The sequence below is a fragment of the Poromitra crassiceps genome (assembly GCF_964638095.1).
Source record: "Poromitra crassiceps genome assembly, chromosome: 18".
Classification (NCBI taxonomy): domain Eukaryota; kingdom Metazoa; phylum Chordata; class Actinopteri; order Beryciformes; family Melamphaidae; genus Poromitra; species Poromitra crassiceps.
The window spans coordinates 949,757-969,466 of NC_139636.1; the positions used below are offsets into that span (position 1 = coordinate 949,757).

Sequence of the window (19,710 nt, forward strand, 5' to 3'; positions counted from 1 at the left end):
GAAGTCAGACAGTAATTATGATTGACATCTTTATCATCATAATTCCCAGTCTTGGGATTGGATCTTCTCTTGTAAAGTAGCCCATGTGGAAGCCTCACTTGACTTCTAACTGTCAGGTTGTTGTCAGGGTGCGAACTACGGGGGAGCTGGGGGGGCTTTGGCTCCCCTTAAAGAAGTAGTAGACCCCCTGAAAGGCTGACTTGTGAAATTTGGGGGGGTCTCTAAATTATTGACTAATATATATTACCCCATGTATTTTCTATTTCTTTTTCTGTACCTTCATAGTGAATAATGCGTAAAATTACGCTATTTTAATCGTATGATTCAGAGTGTGCTCAATCACTGTCAAATTCACTGTAAGCCCCTATACCGACATGCATGTTATTCTTATCATCACCACATCGAAGCATGGCGCGGCGCAGGTGCAAATCAAACGTCACTCACGCGGGCAGGTCAGATTTAACAGCAAGATGTCAAAAAGAAAACAAGGCAGTTTGACAAACTTTACATTCACGAAGAAATGGAAGCAGCCGTCAGTTGAACAGCAACAAGTCGCTTCTACTTCAAACGCAGATGTGGAAAAAGTGACGACGAGGTGAAGCTGGAATAGCCTACCTCCGAGTCCTCCCGGATAGTCCATGGGCCGAGGCTGAAATTTTGACATATCGGTACCACCTGAGGTGACCGCACGATTTTGTTATTTTTGTCTTCCTACATGTCTCTAGTTTATATTTTGGTATGATAACCCTGCCGATTTGGTAGCTTAAGGATAGTTATCACTCTGTAAACAAACCTACCCCCAAAAAATGACAAAACCCTGATTTCATCATATCTCCTGAACCACACATGATAACGCAGAAAATGTGATGTCTACCCCTATGTTTTCATGGTCAGGGATTACAATGACACCCTATACAACATCATAAACTGTTCACATGAATAGTTAATGGTGAATTCAGTGGTGTTTTGGTGAATTCAGTAGTGTTTTGAGAAGGATACAATGCAATTAGTCCATGGGCCAATGGTGAAATCGGTACTACCTAAGGGGCCCGCGCAATTTTTGTATTTTTGTCTTCCTACATGTCTCTAGTTTATATTTTGGTATGATAACCCTGCCAATCTGGTAGCTTATTGATAGTTATCACTCTGTAAATAACCTTCTCCCATATAAATGACAAAACCCTGATTTCTGTGTATTAGTCCAGATGATATGTGAAAATCATGTTCACTTTTTCATAAAAGCATGAAACTTGGTTGTTGTTGCTACACGCTGAAAAGGGCAAGTTGGATTGTTGGAAACTATTTTCCAAGGGTACTGCCGCTAAGCGCCGCCCATCGCAATCCCACTATGCAGACCTGCGTGGGAGGCGAGGCTGGCCAGCGAGACTATGGGATAGGTGAAGGTGAATAGCCTATGTCCATTGTCCAACAAGTTTTCTCAATTAATTTCCCTCTTTGCGATGTGATAAAAGTTTCTCAGAGAGTTATAGTTGATTGCCTCACTGAATTATCTGCTAATATCCAATTTTAGCAGCAGAATTTGATGTCCTGGCGTGGCACGTCCGTGTGTAATGACATATCCAAAAGGAATTTTACTCTGCGCTGCGCTGCACAGCATAGAGATTATGGTGCGCTCAAGCGCAGCAGAGTATTTATCGCGTAAGAGGTGCTTTTTGTTAGCGCGTAAGAGGGACTTGCAAGAATCTGGTCAACTTCTCCTCTCCTGCAGCATGGGCTGATTTTAAGTCTGCAATGAGTTCATCAGAGGCAGGCAGACTGTAGGGTGCGGAGGGTTGGGGAGGCCAGGTCAAACGGCAAGGAGTTGAACTCATGCATGCAGGCATGGCTCAAAATGGATGCGAAAAGGTGCAAACACACCAGACGCTGAAGTGACGAAGCATCTGGAAGCGCAGCCAGTTTCATTTTGGCGCACTTGTTAGCACATTAGACCGTTCAGTCAGACCAGCCGTGATGTGGCCGGCTCGCCCCATGCAGAGATTGTTTCGGCGTCTGATCTATTTTTGTGTGAGACCCGCGAGTGATTGTGTGAAACCAGATAGGAAGTTAGTACAAGTTGTCACCGGCGCCGAGCAAAGCAGTGCGTCTGGTGTGAATGGCCAGGGTCCTGCTCCAGCTGAATTTACACACAGCGGCACTTTGCGTCTGCAGCATCACAATCATCTTCCACCCTCCTCCCTGCATGCATGCTCCAACCCACTCTGACTGACTGGTGGCGACCATTTATGGATTTCGTTTCCACTCCCTCCGTGTCGAATCTGTCTATCTCAAATGCCTGTGCCACTGTGAAACAACAACATCAACAATGCTAGCTCGTTGCTACATGCTGAAAACGGTTGGATCTGGATTGTGCAATAAAGCAGGCCTGCTTGATAGTTTTGGTGGATAGTTGTAAAGGTGAACGGAGCCTTTTTCCCCTATACCAGGGTGGAGGTTTTAGCAGCCAGACTCTGCCATTGTAGGGAGGGAGTCTGGCAAGCGAGACTACCCGGGGAGGAACTCAAGGTAGGAGCTGCTGAGATGGAGTGGAGCGCTCCAAGGCAGTGATTGACCTGGTTGTGGTCAACTTGTAAACCTCCACGAGTTGCTGGAACATTGTGTTTTTGATGAATATGTGGCCTTATTCAACTCCTACAGCACATACAGGAAGACGCAGAAGAGCAAGCGCATCTAGAAGCTCTATCTCCAATCTGTAGGGCTGCAAGAACCCTACATCACTCTCGTTGACATGGGCATGATCTAGAGGATGGCAACTCCATCAGCAATTGGATCGGCAGACACAAGATGGCACCGCATACAAGTGGTCGGACTATGTCCACAAGGTGTCATCCATCATCCTTGCCCGCCATGGTGATGTTGACATATCATCTGTGTGATCGACGGGTATGACACAGCATACTTGGCTAAAGATAATGAGCGGAATCTGATGATTCAGAATCTATAGCTACAGCTAATAAAAAGAGCTTATTTTAGTTATCTTGTCATACATTCATTAAATATTTTAATGCAAGAAATCCTGGGGGTAGTTGGTACAGCAGTACCAAGGTAAAATGGGTGTTGACATTAACATCTTTTCAGTGAACATAATTCTGAAATGACTCCCAAAACATCCACCATTGTTAATCTCCTTCCTTGTAGTAAACCCCAAACGCACAGTATACCTTCCCATTCAAAAGTTACATTTCCACAATACTGGATGGCAGCCATCTTGGAATTCTGGGTCAAAACTATGCCATAATGTCAAACTGATGTCAGAATCGGATTCCTCGTGGTTGACTTACACCGATAAGTGTCTTCATACATTATTCTATGTGCTCTGGGTCAAAAGTCAATTTTTTAACATGGCGCCAGTGGTCATCTTGGATTTGGCCATCTGGCAAGGAAAATCCCAGGATCTTTAGGAGGGACCTGGGCGCCATTTTAACAAAAGGTCTATATAAGTCAAATCACTCATCAAAACATCTTAGCCAGAGAATGGTCATGGCTTTGAAGTTATAGCATCGGTTATCAGATACTGTCATTTCCTTCTCACGTCGTCATCAAATTCACCATTGATTAGTCACTTTAACAGTTTATGATGTTCTATATGGTATCATTGTAATCCTTGACCATGACAACTTTGGTATAGACATCTCCTTTTCAGTGTTAGCATGTGTGGTTCAGGAGATATGATGCAAACTACATAATTTGCTTATGGCAGAATTAAAATGGCCGCCACAAGGCATTTTTGCGATGGCTCAATTTCTGAAACTGTACAGGGCCCCAAACTATAAGCGTACCAAGTTTCATGCTTTTACGAAAAAGGGAACATCATTTTCACAAATCATCTGGACTAATACACAGAAATCAGGGTTTTGTCATTTATATGGGGGTAGGTTTGTTTACAGAGTGATAACTATCCTTAAGCTACCAAATCGGCAGGGTTATCATACCAAAATATAAAGTAGAGACATGTAGGAAGACAAAAATAACAAAATCGTGCGGTCACCTCAGGTGGTACCGATTTTTGCCTTGGCCCATGGACTAGGAGGACTGTTTGTGAGATGGAATGCGTCAGGAACTTCACAGTGAGTGGGACATGTGCGTTATGGAGTGGATAAAAGTGTTGGGCAGAGATATCATGTTCTTGTGGATGCAGTGTGTAGGCTATATGGAGGACTGTCAATGGTAGAGACCCTTTTCACGGGCGCCATTTTGTGTCAAAATACAGAAGAAACACAGGTGCAAGCAAAACACTAATGAGGGTTTCCAAATTCCAATCATGGAAGTTGGAAACCCTCATTAGTGTTTTGCAGCATTTCTGCAGTTTGGGGTAATTATCATCCAGTCAAATGCATTTACTTACATTATTTATGTAGGCCTACAATATTTTTTATAGCACACATTAATTCCCTTTTAAAATTTAGTTTCAATTACAGTTACTGAATTCTGAAATAGTAACTGGGCTAGTTACTAGTAGTTACTTTAGAACATGAAAATAAACAGGTAAAACACAGGTGCAAGCAAAACACTAATGAGGGTTTCCAAATTCCAATCATGGATTTTTTTTTTTTCAATAGACAAAGTCTGGCATTAATAAACAGTACATTATACAAAAAATTCAGACTAAACATTTACAAAATTGGAACAGACAATCAAATAAACAACAAAATAAAATACATAAAGCAAAAACATTAAGTCAGAGTTCTAAACAGGAATCAGGATATGCATGTTTTGGTACACACTCCATGCTTGTTTGGTTTTAACATGTTTCAAGGCTTTTTTAAATTTAATTGTCTCATTCATGAATACTAAGAACAGGGGTCTGGCATTTTGAAATCTACATCGGTGAATAAATTGTTTAGCCATAATAATTAAACTATTGTACATCATTTCAATTGTTTTATCTTTCATTATAACTCCAAATTTAATATCATTATATTCCAAATTGGGCGATTGAGGGTCTTTTTCAGATATCCAATTTTGAAACAAATCCCAAAAAGATCTAGAGTAATTACAAACAAAAAACAGATGCTCTACAGTCTCAATATCAGAATCACAAAATCTACAGTTGTTCATATCAAGGTTAAATCTTTGTCTCAGAAACTCATTACATGGATAAATATCATTCATTACTTTAAAGTGGGTGAATTCCAATCATGGAAGTTGGAAACCCTCATTAGTGTTTTTCAGCATTTCTGCAGTTTGGGGTAATTATCATCCAGTCAAATGCATTTACTTACATTATTTATGTAGGCCTACAATATTTTTATAGCACACATTAATTCCCTTTTAAAATTTAGTTACTCAATTACAGTTATTATATTGTAGCGATCCAGAGTTACATAATGTGGTGTGCAATAGAAGTGTCTCGATTGCAGCTAGGAACTGATGTGTGAGAGTGTTACTGGGGGGAACACTATGCTGGGGAAACGCTTCCTGTCAGACAGAGCCATGCGTGAAGTCAGTCTCCATCAGCGTTGCCAGACGTACGATAATTATCGTATTTGTACGATAATTTCGACCTCTGTACGATCAATAATCCCAAAATCCCCCAAATGTACGATAATTTCATCATTTTGTGACACTTAGACGAATCCTACGTCTATCACTCTATCTGTTTATACAATCATCTCTTCAAACAACATATTTGCAGCCAATACGTGCAGGGTGTTTTGTTGTTGTTGCAACGCAGGCTGAGATCACAGTGTTGAAAGATCATGCCAAGTCCAAAAAGTAGCCTGTGATCAGCCGCAGTCCCCCCGATTTTGGGGAGGGGGCGTACGATAATTTCACTCCAAAAACGATAATTTTGACCCTCTGGTACGATAATTCAACATTTGCCATCTGGCAACACTGGTCTCCATGAACAGCCCAAGGAGGAAGCAGCTAGCTAGCTAGCTATGTGCGTAACAACCGCCAAGAGTTGTAAGATAACTAACTGTGAATAAAGAACCCTGTACCAACAAGAAGCCTCATGATTCCATAAATACCAGGAACGCTACAATATCATCATGAATGGTATCACTTGGCTGGACAAATGGGTGGACGTTGTAAATAGTTAGCACTGAGAAGATGATACAATTCAGTAGGTGGCGGTAATGCAACATTTTGGATGCCAACCGCCGTCAAACCAAACAGAAGAAGAAGGTGGGCTGGGAGCCAATCAGCGAGAGCCCACGCGGACGACATTTCCTTGTTTTGGGAGGAAGTGGACGGAAAAGCCAGTTTCAGTAGTAAACAGCTCTGAATCGATCCTTCCATAAACAACTATTCTGCCTTATTTTGTACGAGATGTATTCTCAAGGCACGTGCTTACTTAATCTTTAGTAACTTCACTTGTAACTGAGGTTTGTGGGTAGTGTTCTTAGTTGTTCATGGTTAGATAGTATTAGTTTAGTTATTATTAGTTCTTGTCTCAGCATGCTAGGCTAGGAAATGTCAACAACACGGACAGTTAGCTAGCTAACGTTACTGGCTGCTTGTTCAGGTAAAAGTTAACTCATTTTATATGGGTTAGGGTTCATTTGTCACATTTTGATTGAGTAACTAACCGTAGTTGTGCTGACTAGGGTTAAACGCTTTTCTGACCGGCCCGATACTGTCCTGTATGGAGAGAAGATGGTACATTATGTCCAACTCCATTCAACAAATCTGGCAGTTTTATGTGACCTTGCTTCTCATAGAACATGACTTAGGACCTCTAATGTAATCGTTAGGGTTCACTGGACAATTCGGCACAATGTGATTCACCATCTTAATCTAAATAAAAGACGAACCTCCCACCACTGTGTGGAAGATTATGAGAATAACAGGTGGAACTATTCTAAAGGTTGAGTTCTTGTTTAAATGAGTGCTATTTTGATGTAGGCCCTATGCCAAATTGATAAGATTTTTGAATAGGTTTTAGCGAGACCACCTCTCCATAAAAGAGAAGGAATCAGGGCAGACTTGCATACATACAATTACAAATTACAAATGTATAGAAACTTAATGAACTCGATCTTGATTGTTGTCCCTCTGCTAGTTCATCATGAAGACTAATAAATCATATAAGCTTGTGGTGCACAAGAAAGGCTTTGGCGGGAGTGTAAGTGAAACAAAGTCACTTCATACTTTTTAAAGATTTGGTTTCCATTTGGCTTCAATTACACACATTTTTACACACATTTTCAAATGTTTTTTTTTCTGTTGAACAGATGAGGAGTTGGTTGTCAACCCCAAAGTTTTCCCTCAAGTCAGTCTTGGAGATATAATCGAGATCGCACACCCCACTGATGAATACAGGTGAGCCTGCAACCCTGCATAACAGAGTGACTTATGCCTTCAGCTGATCCTTAGTGTGTTGTTAATATTGTTCGCTGATCTCTTAAACCACAGGGTTTCAAAGTCTGAGACACAAAGCTTGGAAAACGCTCAATTCCTGAATGCCTATGAGATCATCATTGTGTTATTTGATCCCATAGACACTCAACAATTGTGCCAAGATAGCCAGATATTGCTGTTTGACATACTTCAGATTAGACCAAATACATAGAAAGGTCTGTCGAATGCCATTTATTTGTTTCTGACTCTAGGAAAGTGAGAAAAACAGTCAGCCTCCCCTGAAACTGTTTGGAACCCCCCTGGGGAGGCCTGCGCCCCTCTTTGAAAACCTCTTCCTTAAATACGGTAATTATCCTCTCTTTTAAATTCCCAGTCCTCTCCTGCTAACTACTCATGAACTAGCGAAAAAAAAAAAAAAAAAATTAAGGAAGTAATCATTACTTACATGTTCGTTAACATGGTAACTAATGGTCAGTTCTTAAGGAACTACCATTAAGGATCTACCTATTAACTATTCATGAACTAATCATGAACTAATGGTTCGTTCCTGACTCGTTCCTCAGTAACTACCCAATTTTTGTGTTACAGTATTGTAAAGTGTTACCGTAGAATGCTATGGTGGTAGAATGTAGAATGATGTAGAATGTATAGCTCTTAAAGTATTTTAATGCATTTATGTGAATCTCCTAAACTAAAGGTTTGATTAAGAAACACACAATGCATATACAAATATATGAATATAAATAGAAATACACATATTTTCTTAAATGCATTATAAGAGCATGAGCAATAGTAGGCTAATGCAAGCCAATGCTTCCCTTCCACTTGTCCATTTTGCGTACTGAGCCATAACCTAAATCACCAGGGTTGGCAGAGAAAAGTTGCCCAATCACTTGGTTTGTTGCTTTCTGCCTGGCTCAGTTTACAGTTGGTTTGTTGCTTTCTGCCTGGCTCAGTTTACAGTTGTAAAGCCAGACTTGCAGGAAAGGCTATCCAGCATATTGTGAAAGTCAAGAATTTTATCTGTGGAAGACTCTGTTGCTTTGTGTTGACTGATAAAACAAAACTACTGTACTGTTGAACCAAAATGTTTAGGAAAACAACACATTATAGACACACAGGTGATATTTATCACACATGGTCTGCTGGAGCTGGCCTACCACGAGGCCACTGGAAGGTTAGACACACCTTCACCAACCAGCGGGCGTATCCTATTTGAAGCCATGTTAGGTTGAAGCACAGACTGAGTGGATTTGGTTTTGTTTCAGGCGAGCAACCACTTGGCAGGCAGAAAATGGGCTTTACATCGGTGGAGGGATGGAGGAGTTCACTGGAAGTCCAGGAAGCAACAATAGTGCTGGTACGCCTCTCCACCATCAGTGAGCTCCTAAAACACATATACTAAATATAAATCAATATCAATCAATCAATCATATACTGTGCTATCTTTTTTTTTTACATTCTACCATTTTATATCCTGGAGCACTATTTTATCAGCCTTGGTGAAAGGAATATATCAGGTTTTTGGGTGACTTTACACATTTGTTTTCTTTTTGCTCTCTACACAGGAACTCTCACCAACCGTGGCTCCACATTTGAAGACTTCTCGCTCGGCGGTGCCGACCCAAGTGAGTCTGTCCCGTGGCTCCGCCCCTTCATCAAATAAAGAAGCATACTCACTCACTTTCTCTTTCTCTCTGTCTCTCTCCCTCTTTCTCTTTCTCTCTCTCTGTCTCTTTCACTCTCTCTGTCTCTTTCACTCTCTCTGTCTCTTTCAGGATCTCCTTCTTTCTCTGGGCCTCCTCCTGTTGATCTCTAACTTAACTGCTGTCATATTGCCAGCTTTGAAGATCTTTGAATGAATGACCTGTATAGTGGTTTTCCTACACGTGTGGCCTGTTTAAATACAACCAGCATATCTGCATGCAGTGTGCATCATAATGTTCATCTTGATCGATTGTACATCGGTGCTTCTAGTCTTGCCGATGGCTCTGGCACAACGTATATTTGATTCTGTTTGCATGATGTCATTGCTCTGTCACTTCAGCGTGCACGCTCATGCTAAGCTCAGAACACACCTGTCATCTGCTTGGGAGCGATGGCCTTCACAGCTTCTTCTGTCACAGGGCCACAATCTGCATGTCATGATCCCATCACTGCTGCACACCCGCCAGCACCCTCAGGAACCACCAGCAAGCCAATGAAAGTAACCCCTTCCTGTTTTTTCTCTCTTCTTCCCTTCCTTCTTCTCATATCCTATTGTACCTCCACATGTACCACTCTGCATGGATGGTACATGGATTTCTATTTGCTTTGGGGATTTTTGCTTTGTGCTTCTGTGTGTTTTGGGGGGTGCTCCTGAAGCCCTGCTGCTGTCTGCACCCCCGACAGTGCCCAGCTTCTGTTGCACGGTGGGGGTGGACTGGAAGTCTCTGACCACGCCCGCCTGCCTGCCGCTCACCACCGACTACTTCCCCGACCGCCAGGCGCTGCAGAACGACTACACCGAGGGCTGCTATGACCTGCTGCCCCACACCGACCTGGAGAGGTGCGCACGCGCCCACACACACACACACACACACACAAATACAACTAGGGCCGGGCAATATATCGATATTATATCGATATCATCATGCTTTTTTTTCTTTTTTTTCACATTTTATTTTAGATTTTTCATAACAATAACAAGACAAAGAAACATGCTCAGACACACACATATACACACACAAACACAAACCTACAAAACAAAAAACACAAGGTACATAGCTACCAGCTGCATAATGTGCTTATGTGCTCATGAGAAATGTGCCTGAGAAGAGTCATGTCTTATTGGTGTTTGTGATTCGTCGATGTCATCTCTTGTCCTGTTTTATGTCACGCCATGAAATTAATCTCACTGCAAATGAGTTTCCCCACATGTACAATAAAGTACCTTACCTGTTTAAAATACATACTACAGCATGCGCTGGGACGCGTCATCAGTGATACCTAATACTATCTATATGAGACTAGATATCATCTTAGATTTTGGATATTGTAATATTGTGGCATAAGTGTTGTATTTTCCAGCTTTTAAAGGCTGCGTTCAGTAAAGTGATGTCATTTTCTGAACTAACTTACCAGACTGTTCTAGCTGTTCTATTATGTGCCTTTACCTATCCACATTACTGATTATTATTATTTATCAAATTATTATCAAAAATATCATTGTGTACATATTTTATGAAAACACCAATAGTTATCCCTACAATATTGCCGTAATATCAATATATGATCGGTAGGTATTTGGTCAAAAATATCCTGATATTTGATTTTTTTTCCATATTGCCCAGCGCTAAATACAACATATAGATGACTAAATAAAGCTCCCTCTGGGGTGTTTTATTTCATTGTCTCTCTGCCTGTATGTTGAATGAATGAATGAATCAAAAAAGACAAAATACACCAAGCATATAGTATAAAGTAACTCCTCAAGGATAATCAAAGTAAAGACGTCAAACTCATTTCCGTTGTCGACCTGTCTCCATGCCTGTCTCTCCCCCTGCAGGCGGGAGGATGAAGCTCCAGTGATGAGTGCTCCTCAGGTGTTTGAGGAGTTCATCTGCCAGCGGCTGATGCAGGGCTACCAGATCATCATCCAACCCAATAACAGGAAGCCCCCGCCTGCTGTGGCCACACCCCTCGGCAGCAGTCCACTCTACTCCAGAGGTAACGATGCCTTGTCTTAAATACACGTATTAGATGTCTATTATTATTTTATTTGTTTTACCAGCACAGAATGACTTGGAAGGTTTCTCGGCCCTGCATGTCCACTCATGGATGAATCGAACTCTTCCCTAAGAGCCTCTGACACTGTTAGATATCACCAATCTGTGATGTTCAACACACTGCACTTATTTTGTCAGCCAGTGCTGTCATTTAATTTGTTTTGGTGAACACACTTTCCCGCTAACCTGACACTGCTAGATGGTTTGTTACACAGAACCATACGGGACCTCATCTTTGGAAAGTGCTTAAAAAAGGCCAGGCACGTTAAAAAAAAAAAAAGGCAGGTGATTGGATGAACCATCTGTCTATCATTGTTTATCACAATGTTTTAATGTTGTTGGCACGTTAAAGGGATAGGCCACCTTTTTGGGAGTTTTGCCCATTTGCCATATCGCCCATACATAAGCAAGATACACAATGCCTTTACGTCACTCTCTGTGCAGTATACAGTGAGCTACAGTCGTCCAGTTAGCATCGCCAATGAATTGGAGGAAACGGTACAGCCGTTCAAAGTCACCAAATACACATATTTATAACGGCGCCAAAAAGTTATATGTACATGTTGTGACTCGAGTACTCACCGCTCCCAAAAGGTTGTCCTATCCCTTTAACAAATACCTGGCAGGTGATCGGATGAACCATCTGTGTGTCATTGTTTATCACAATGTTTTGGTTTTCTTTCAAGCAGTGGTACTCAACCTTTTCCCTACTCAAGAGTCAAGGTCCTTACACACCGAGCACGTTTTTTTCGTGCGATTAATTCGCACGTCAATAATATTTTCCGAACCTATATCAGTCAATGCAACCGTGCATACCAACGGCGAAGTTTCGCCCAGCGTTATTACGGTGTTTATTTTTTCGAACCACAGTCGATTTTTCAGAAATTCGCTTCCGACGTGTACACATCTGTGGCTGTGATTGACAGGTGGGTCAAAACTCGCATCGCAATTTGGTGCCGTATATTGGCATCGCTCTTGATGTGTAAGGACCTTCACACTGACATCGCTCTTGATGTGTAAAGACCATCACACTGACCATCACATCGCTCTTGATGTGTAAAGACCTTCACACTGACCAAACAAATCTTTGCAAGAGCCACAATCCAAAAAAGTCCCTTTCCTTCCACTATTTATTCCTAGATTTTGTATTTATTTATGTATTTTAAGTAGGACTTAAAAGAGCCACAACTCCCCATAAAGGAGCCGCATGTGGCCCTAGAGCCTCGGGTTGAGTATCACTGCTTTAAAGCATGAACTTGAATGTAATCGCTTAAAGGTCCCAATTCGTGCAGCTGTAACCTCTTAAAAACGTGTGTCTCTGGTCCATAAAACATGATTCTGGATTAATTTGTCGAAAATATAGCAACCCCGTTTGTTGTGACGGAGTTCTCACTTCCTCATCTCGTCGCTTCCCAAGAACGGTCTGTTTCTATAATATATTCAGAACTAACAGTTCCCATTGGCCGCTGAGGGAGAGCCCGCCCCAGGCTCCCAGCGGCCAATCAGATTAGCGTCTGTGGACCAGCACGCTAGGTTATCGTTAACTTAACGGTTGCTACTCTAAAGAGGACATCTCAAAATGCCTAGACTTACCGAATGCACCTCTGCAGTTGCTGGATCACGTACAGTTGGCGTAGCTCCAGCTAGAAGTGTTAATTTTGTGGCTATAGACAAAATGGTGCAGGTAGCTTGTGTGAGAGAGACCCGCGCAGTATGCGTGAGGAAGCTCGTGACGTCCCAATTCCCCTCTGCGCAAACGAAGCGTTTGGGGGTGTGGCTTGGAGGAGACTGCAGGGGGACGCTGGATAGGGACAAATCCAACTGTGGCAGTTCTGAGCTTGTGACCACTCATTACAGGGAGGGCTGACAGCAGTATATATGCATTTACAAGTAAAAACAGCTTTTGCACGGAATGGGACCTTTAATAAGTCAAGTTAAGTCAAGTTGTACTTTATTGTCCACAAGGGAAATTCACTTTGTTAAGGTCAGTACAGCGAAAACAAGACAATATCTAAAAAAGTGAATAGATCACAGCATACAAAATATCACAAAAAAATACATAATTACTCTAAAAGTTCTGTGCACCTGTATGCCTACCTAAAAAAAAAAAGGGGGGGGGGGGGGAGGGTAGCACACAATAGGGCATTCACAGACTAGTCGACTAGTCGACTAGTCGACTAGTAAAACCACTAGTCGACACTGTGCTTAGTAGTCGACTAGTCGTTTTAGCAAAAAAAAAAAAAAAAAAAATTTTTTTTTTTTTTTTTTTTTTTTTTATATCTTTAAGAAAGAACATACATGGACTATCATATCCCATATCCCCCACAAAGAACATCAAAACACAACAAAACAAAACAAGAAAACTGCATAAAATACACAATAATCCAAGAACAAACAAGACTATTGGACAAACAACCAAACAAAAACAATGCATTCAAAGTAAATACATAGATCTTGCCCTGTTGGCAGCTAGGAAATGCATAGCTTTAAATCCCCCAGCTGTAGTTCACTGGTGGAATGAACTCTCAAGCTACCATACGTTGGATAACATTTACTACAAGAAATGTACTACAAGAATCAGATTCTTAGACATCCCCAAAATATGGCAACCACATACAGAGTTTGACTTTAAGAACTTTTTACCCCAGTGTCATTAGGCTTATCAGGATAGGAGCTGAATGCATTGTTTTTGTTTGGTTGTTTGTCCAATAGTCTTGTTTGTTCTTGGATTATTGTGTATCTTATGCAGTTTTCTTGTTTTGTTTTGTTGTGTTTTGATGTTCTTTGTGGGGGATATGGGATATGATAGTCCATGTATGTCGTGTAAATACCTCATGTTCTTTCTTAAAGATTAAAAAAAAAAAAAAAAAAAAAAAAAAAAAAAAAAATTATTAAAAATAAATTAAAAACGGTTAGTCGACTAGTCGACTACCTTTAGGGACGACTAGTCGACTAGTAAAATTCACTAGTCGTGAATGCCCTAGCACACAACAGGGCCAGGTTTCCCTGATGGAGGGGAGGGGCAGGGGGGGGGGGGGTTAGCGGGGGCTATGTTTGTTAAGGAGCCTAATAGCAGAGGGGATGAAGCTGGCCCTCCCCCTGTTAGTTTTAAATATAGGGGCAGCATATCTCCTAGCAGAGGGCAGGATCTGAAAGCAGGTGCTGAGGTTATGAGTTGAGTCCCTCGCGATCTGACTTGCTTTCTTCACCACCCTCTGGTCATAAAGCCGTTGGAGGGGTGAGCATTGCGCCCCGCAGAGCTTGGACCCCAGGCTAATCACCCTCCTCAGTTTGGCCTTATTGGCCTCTGAGAGACCCTCGTACCAGGCCAGAAAAGAGAACGTGAGGAGGCTCTCTATGTGGCAAATATAGAAGCTGTGGAGGATGGGAGGGGCTACGTTCAAGTGCCTCAGCCTTCGTAGAAGGTAGGTCCGTTGCTGGCACTTTTTGAAGATGATTTGTGTGTTGTCATTGAAGGTCAGCCCGCTGTCAATGGTGGTCCCGAGGTACTTGTAGCTGCTAACCCTCTCCACAACCTCTCCATTGAGTTTCAGCTGTGGGACATGATCGGCCTTTCTCCGGAAGTCTATGAGGAGCTCCTTTGTTTTTCTCACGTTTATCTGGAGAAAGTGCTCCTCACACCACTGGGGCAGATTGTTTGCTTCCTCCTCAAAATGGGCGTGACTGTTGGAAGTGTCAACTAATGCAGTGTCGTCTGCGAACTTCACCGCCAAGCTCAAACCATCCAAGCCCCTCAGACTGTTGGTATACAGGGCAAACAGGAATGGTGAAAATACTGTCCCCTGGGGGGCGCCGGTGGATATGAGCACGACAGGAGAGGTGGAGCTGTTGACTTTGACAAACTGCTCCCTTTTAAGGAGGAAGTCCAGTATCCAGAGGATCATGTGGGGATCCACCTGGAGCTCTTGCAGTTTGGCACAGAGAATGTGGGGCTGCATGCAGTTGAATGCAGATGAAAAATCCACGAGCAGGATCCTGGTGTATGCACCCGGCTTTTCTAAGTGACTGTAGGTGGTGTGCAATACAGTCGTCACCGCGTCCTCCACTGAGCGGTTTTGCTGGTAGGCGAACTGCAGCGGATCGAGGGAGGGCCTTACTTGTGAAAGGAGGTGGGGCAGCACCAGTCTTTCCAGGCATTTAACCAAGACCGATGTAAGAGCCACAGGTCGATAGTCGTTCAGCTCTACAGGATGTTTAGTCTTGGGGATAGGTCTGATCTCAGAGCGCTTCCACAGTGTGGGGATAGTGTTCTCCCGGAGAGAGCGGTTGAATAGATGGCAGAACACGCTAGCTAGCTCATCTGAGCATTCCTTAACCACCCTCCCTTTAATGAGATCAGGTCCCGGGGCCTTCGATGGATTGAGCCTCCTCAGGCCCTTCCTCACCTCCTCCTCCGTGAGGGAGACTGGCTGGCTCCGCCCCTCCTTGATCTCACGCTGGAGTTCACTCCTCAGCTCCTCTGTTGTTGCACTGAAGTCCTGAGTGTCAAACCGACAATAGAAGGAGTTGAGGTCGGTGACAAATGCTGCCTCCTCTCCTTCACTCCTCTGTGTGGTTCTTTTGGTTGAAGCTTTCCCTGTGAGGACAGAGAGACCTTGCCAGGCCTGCCTCACATTGCCAGTTTGAAACATGGCCTCCACCCGTTCCTTGTAGTGACCTTTGGCTTGGGCTATCTCCCTCTTTAATGTCATTTGCGCGGCTTTTCCCTCTGCTCTGTGCCCAGTAGCGAAGGCTCTGCGCTTACGGTACGTGCACATCATGAAACGCTCGGCGGCTTGCCTCCTGTGAAAGCCGCTTTGACGCTGCATCTTGATAGGCTGTCTTGCTCTATTTCCGTGTCTGATTGGTCCATTTCAACCTCGCGCCCCCTGCCGCTGGAACCGCCCCCAGCGTTTCACTGTCGCAGACTAGAGGCGGCTTGTCTCCGAGCGGCTTCACGCTCGCGGGGCGGGACTAGGGCGGGACCTTTCGTTGAAGCTACCCAATGACAGCTCTTCCTACACATTTCCTCCCCCCACCCTCCTGTGTACCTCGACCTGAAAACGTTTCTACAGGCTACAGCTCCAAGCTGGAAGCTGGTTTCCACGCCCACAAAATGCTGCGACAAGGCGGAAAAGCGATTTTGCCATTGTAGATGTGCACGAGGCGTTAGCCTGGATTGCCCTTTTCAGTTGAGCAGTGAGCCATGGTTTGTCATTTGGGTGGCACTTAACTGTTTTTGTTGGTATTATATTGCTCTCACAATATTGAATATATGCCGTCACTGCTGTGACTGACTGTTCAAGGGAGTGATCCTGTGTGAAAACCGGCCAATCGGTACAGGCAAAACAGCCCTGCAGAGTCTGTATTGCCTCCCTGGACCAAACTTGGACTGTTCTCTGTGTCACCTTCTCTTGCTTCAGCTTTTGTCTGTAAGTGGGCAACAGCTGCACAGCAAAATGGTCTGAGGTGCCTACAGGTGGTTTCTGTAGAGATTTGTAGGCCTTTTTAATGTTGCCATAACACAAGTCCAGCTGCTTCTCTCCTCTTGTGCTACATGAAACATACTGCTCTATGTGGGCAACACAGAGTCCAGTTTACAGGCGTTAAAATCCCCCAAGATGATCATAGGTGGAGGCAGTTTCTAGCTTTTCAATACATTGGTGGATTGTCTGAGAAGCCTTAGTTGTATTAGCTGATGGTGGGACATACACGGCTGTCACAATCACCTGCCCAAATTCTCTGGGTAGGTAGAATGGGCGCAGGGAAATAGACAACAGTTCCAGCTCATCTGTGCAAGTTTTGTCTTTAACATGCACAGAGGAGCACCAGCGTTCATTAATATAAAAACAGACTCCGCCTCCCGTTTTTTTACCTGTCATATTCAAGTCTCTGTCCGCACGCATTGGTCCAAGAAATCCATTTAACTGGAGAATATCGTCCTGTAAGTCCTCAGATAACCATGTCTCTGTGAAACAAAGAATACACGCATCCCTGTATTCTTTCAAGAATCGGATGCTGGTGTTTAGTTCATCAATCCTGTTGCGCAATGATCTAACGTTCGCGAGGTGAATAGTTGGGAGCGGTACTTTAGTTTTACGCCTCTGAAGTTTCCTCCGTATTCCTCCCCGCTTGCCTCTCCTCTTTCTCCGCAAACGGAGCGCATCTCCCCGCTTGCCTCTCCACCAGTCGTCTCTCCGCTGAAGTTGGTATCCAAGCCTCCTTTGCTCTCTGATCTCCGGTGGTATATTATTTGTGTCTATTTCCCCCTCACCATATTGATTGATGTTGACACACAACACACAAGTAGGCTACAAGTAGGCTACAAGTAGGCTACTTGTGTGTTTATACTATGAAAAGTCATTGTGGAACTTGGTGCATGCTGACTTGTAGTTCCACTTCATTCAGGGAAAACGCCCACACAAAGTTTCCTATCTCCGCTCACAAACACAGTCCCTTAATATGCAGTGAAAATGAGATGTTGGTATTCGGTCACATTGTCTCTTCCTTCACGTGTCTTCCAGGCCTCGTGTCTCTACGCAGAGCGGAGGAGGAGGAGACTGTTTACTGGCTCAGCATGGGACGAACTTTCCACAAAGTCTGCCTCAAAGACAAGATCATCACTGTTACCTGCTCCCTGCCCAAGTGAGTGTTCATGACTGTTACCTGCTCCCTGCCCAAGTGAGTGTTCATCGGCCCCTTACTTGTGTGTGTGTGTGTGTGTGTGTGTGTGTGTGTGTCTGTGTGTGTGTCTGTGTGTGTGTGTGTGTGTGTTAAGTACCCGTGTGAATCAGCCCAGATCCAGTACACCTACAGCCTGTGCCCTCCACACTCGGACACCCACTTCCTGTCCTGCTGGGTGGAGTTTGGCCACGAGAGACAAGTGGAACTACCTGGACCAGTACATCTGCTCTACTGGCTCAGAGGACTTCAGGTGGACACACACATGTGCACACACACTCTCTCTCTCTCTCTCTCTCTCTCTCTCTCTCTGTCTCTCTCTCTCTCTGTCTCTCTCTCTCTCTCTCTCTCTCTTTTAGCCTGCTTATCTGGTAATCACATAGTCAGAGACTGTTTATTAGAGGGAGATGGCCCAACTGCGAGTCGTTTCCTGTATCTGTGCCACGTGTTTGTTTTTTTAGGAGACTAGCGACAGGTCCTCTTGAGTATTTTTCACAAGCCACACATCTTCCGAACATTCTGACACTAAAAAGGCATTTTTCAGACAGGGAAATGAGGAGAAAATGAACTTTGTTGGAGACCTGTCTCTGTCTCAGTAGCACACTCTCGCCAGATCTGGCAACAGACAGTAGCTCCTGCGGGATCTTGTAGGGGGTTTAGCAGCAAAATAATGCACAAACATTAGTCGCTTTCACACACAGATCGAGATTGAGATCAATATTGCAGTTCAGAAGGCCCGCACCGCCGGCTACCTTGCCACAGAAATTGCTTTCACACAAGACCAAGCAGCCCTGCTATATTTCCGCCTCGGAGTGCGTTTTCAGATAGCATCCAGCCATCCACACCTCCCGGATGAAACGAGGGTGAACGACGGGCGCTGAGTTTCATTATTATAATTAATCAAAGTCTGACAAATTAAAATGATGCTGGTCACCAACCAAACCAAGGTTTTTTAGTCTCATGAGAGACAGAGATGTAGCCGCACACACTATAGTCAAAGTGCCAATATTTTATTGAGGACACAGAGAATAGGAAACCAACGTTTCGGCAGCAAGCTGCCTTCTTCAGGGTATACAGAACACATTACAAGTCACACCTATAGAGAGCCGCAGGGATGACGTATTTTTGTAGGCTGAATGCGGAAGTCCCGAACTTCCTGGTTCTTCACTGTTTCTGTCTATGGGATTTTTGAATGGGTTTTTGGCGCGATGCTTCAAATAATGTCTGTGGGCAACGCAAGTTTAATCAAACGCGAACCAAGGTTCAGCAGGATAATCTTCACACATGAGGACCACTTTCATGAGTTTTGAAGCGTAACTGCGAGCCCTAGAGGTAAAAAGCTTGTGCTAAGCTAATCCAGAACTACACACAGTGTCGCATAGGCGTCCACGCATTGATTGTGATTGAAGGCGCGAGAGAAAGAATTTCCGCATTCACTCGTGATGACGTATAATATCCGCGTCGACATTGTAGTCTCATTTAGCCGTTTGCTAGCTAGCCACCCTTTTAACGGCACATAAAAGCTTCAAAACTCATAAAAGTGGTCTTCATGTGTGAAGATGATGTTACTAAACACTGGTTCGCGTTTGATTAAGCCAGCGTTGCCCAGAGAGATTATTAGAAGCATCGCGCCAAAAACCCATTCAAAACTCCCATAGGCGAAAACTGTGAAGAACCAGGGCTGTTAGCATCGATGATTTCCGGACTCGTTACTGCGGCTATCTATATGGTGCCTGAGAATCATGCAGCCAATCACATGAGGCTAGAAGAGCATGGGTTCTAATGAGACCTGTCCCTGTGCTGCGGGGCAATCAGCATCAGGTGCCATCTCACATTCCTAGACAATTAGGGAGGGGTTCTACTTCATTAAATAGCCTTTATGCAATTGTGAGAGGATCTGGAATACTAATTCCTTGTCCAAAGGACAAATAATATAAGC

General features: G+C 43.6%; 1 long non-coding RNA gene and 1 pseudogene across 2 annotated transcripts; both read left to right on the forward strand.

Moving 5' to 3' along the window:
• Positions 1-7,022: 7,022 nt before the first annotated feature.
• Positions 7,023-7,668, forward strand: LOC310793297. The gene is made up of 3 exons (XR_014553516.1): positions 7,023-7,087; positions 7,197-7,284; positions 7,575-7,668. It is a non-coding gene; the product is annotated as an uncharacterized lncRNA (long non-coding RNA).
• Positions 7,669-9,608: 1,940 nt separating this feature from the next.
• On the forward strand, positions 9,609-17,778 carry LOC310792439 (GATOR1 complex protein DEPDC5 pseudogene; annotated as a pseudogene). Its single transcript, XR_014553942.1, has 3 exons — positions 9,609-9,871; positions 10,871-11,031; positions 17,615-17,778. The product of XR_014553942.1 is annotated as a GATOR1 complex protein DEPDC5 pseudogene (transcript).
• Positions 17,779-19,710: the final 1,932 nt, after the last annotated feature.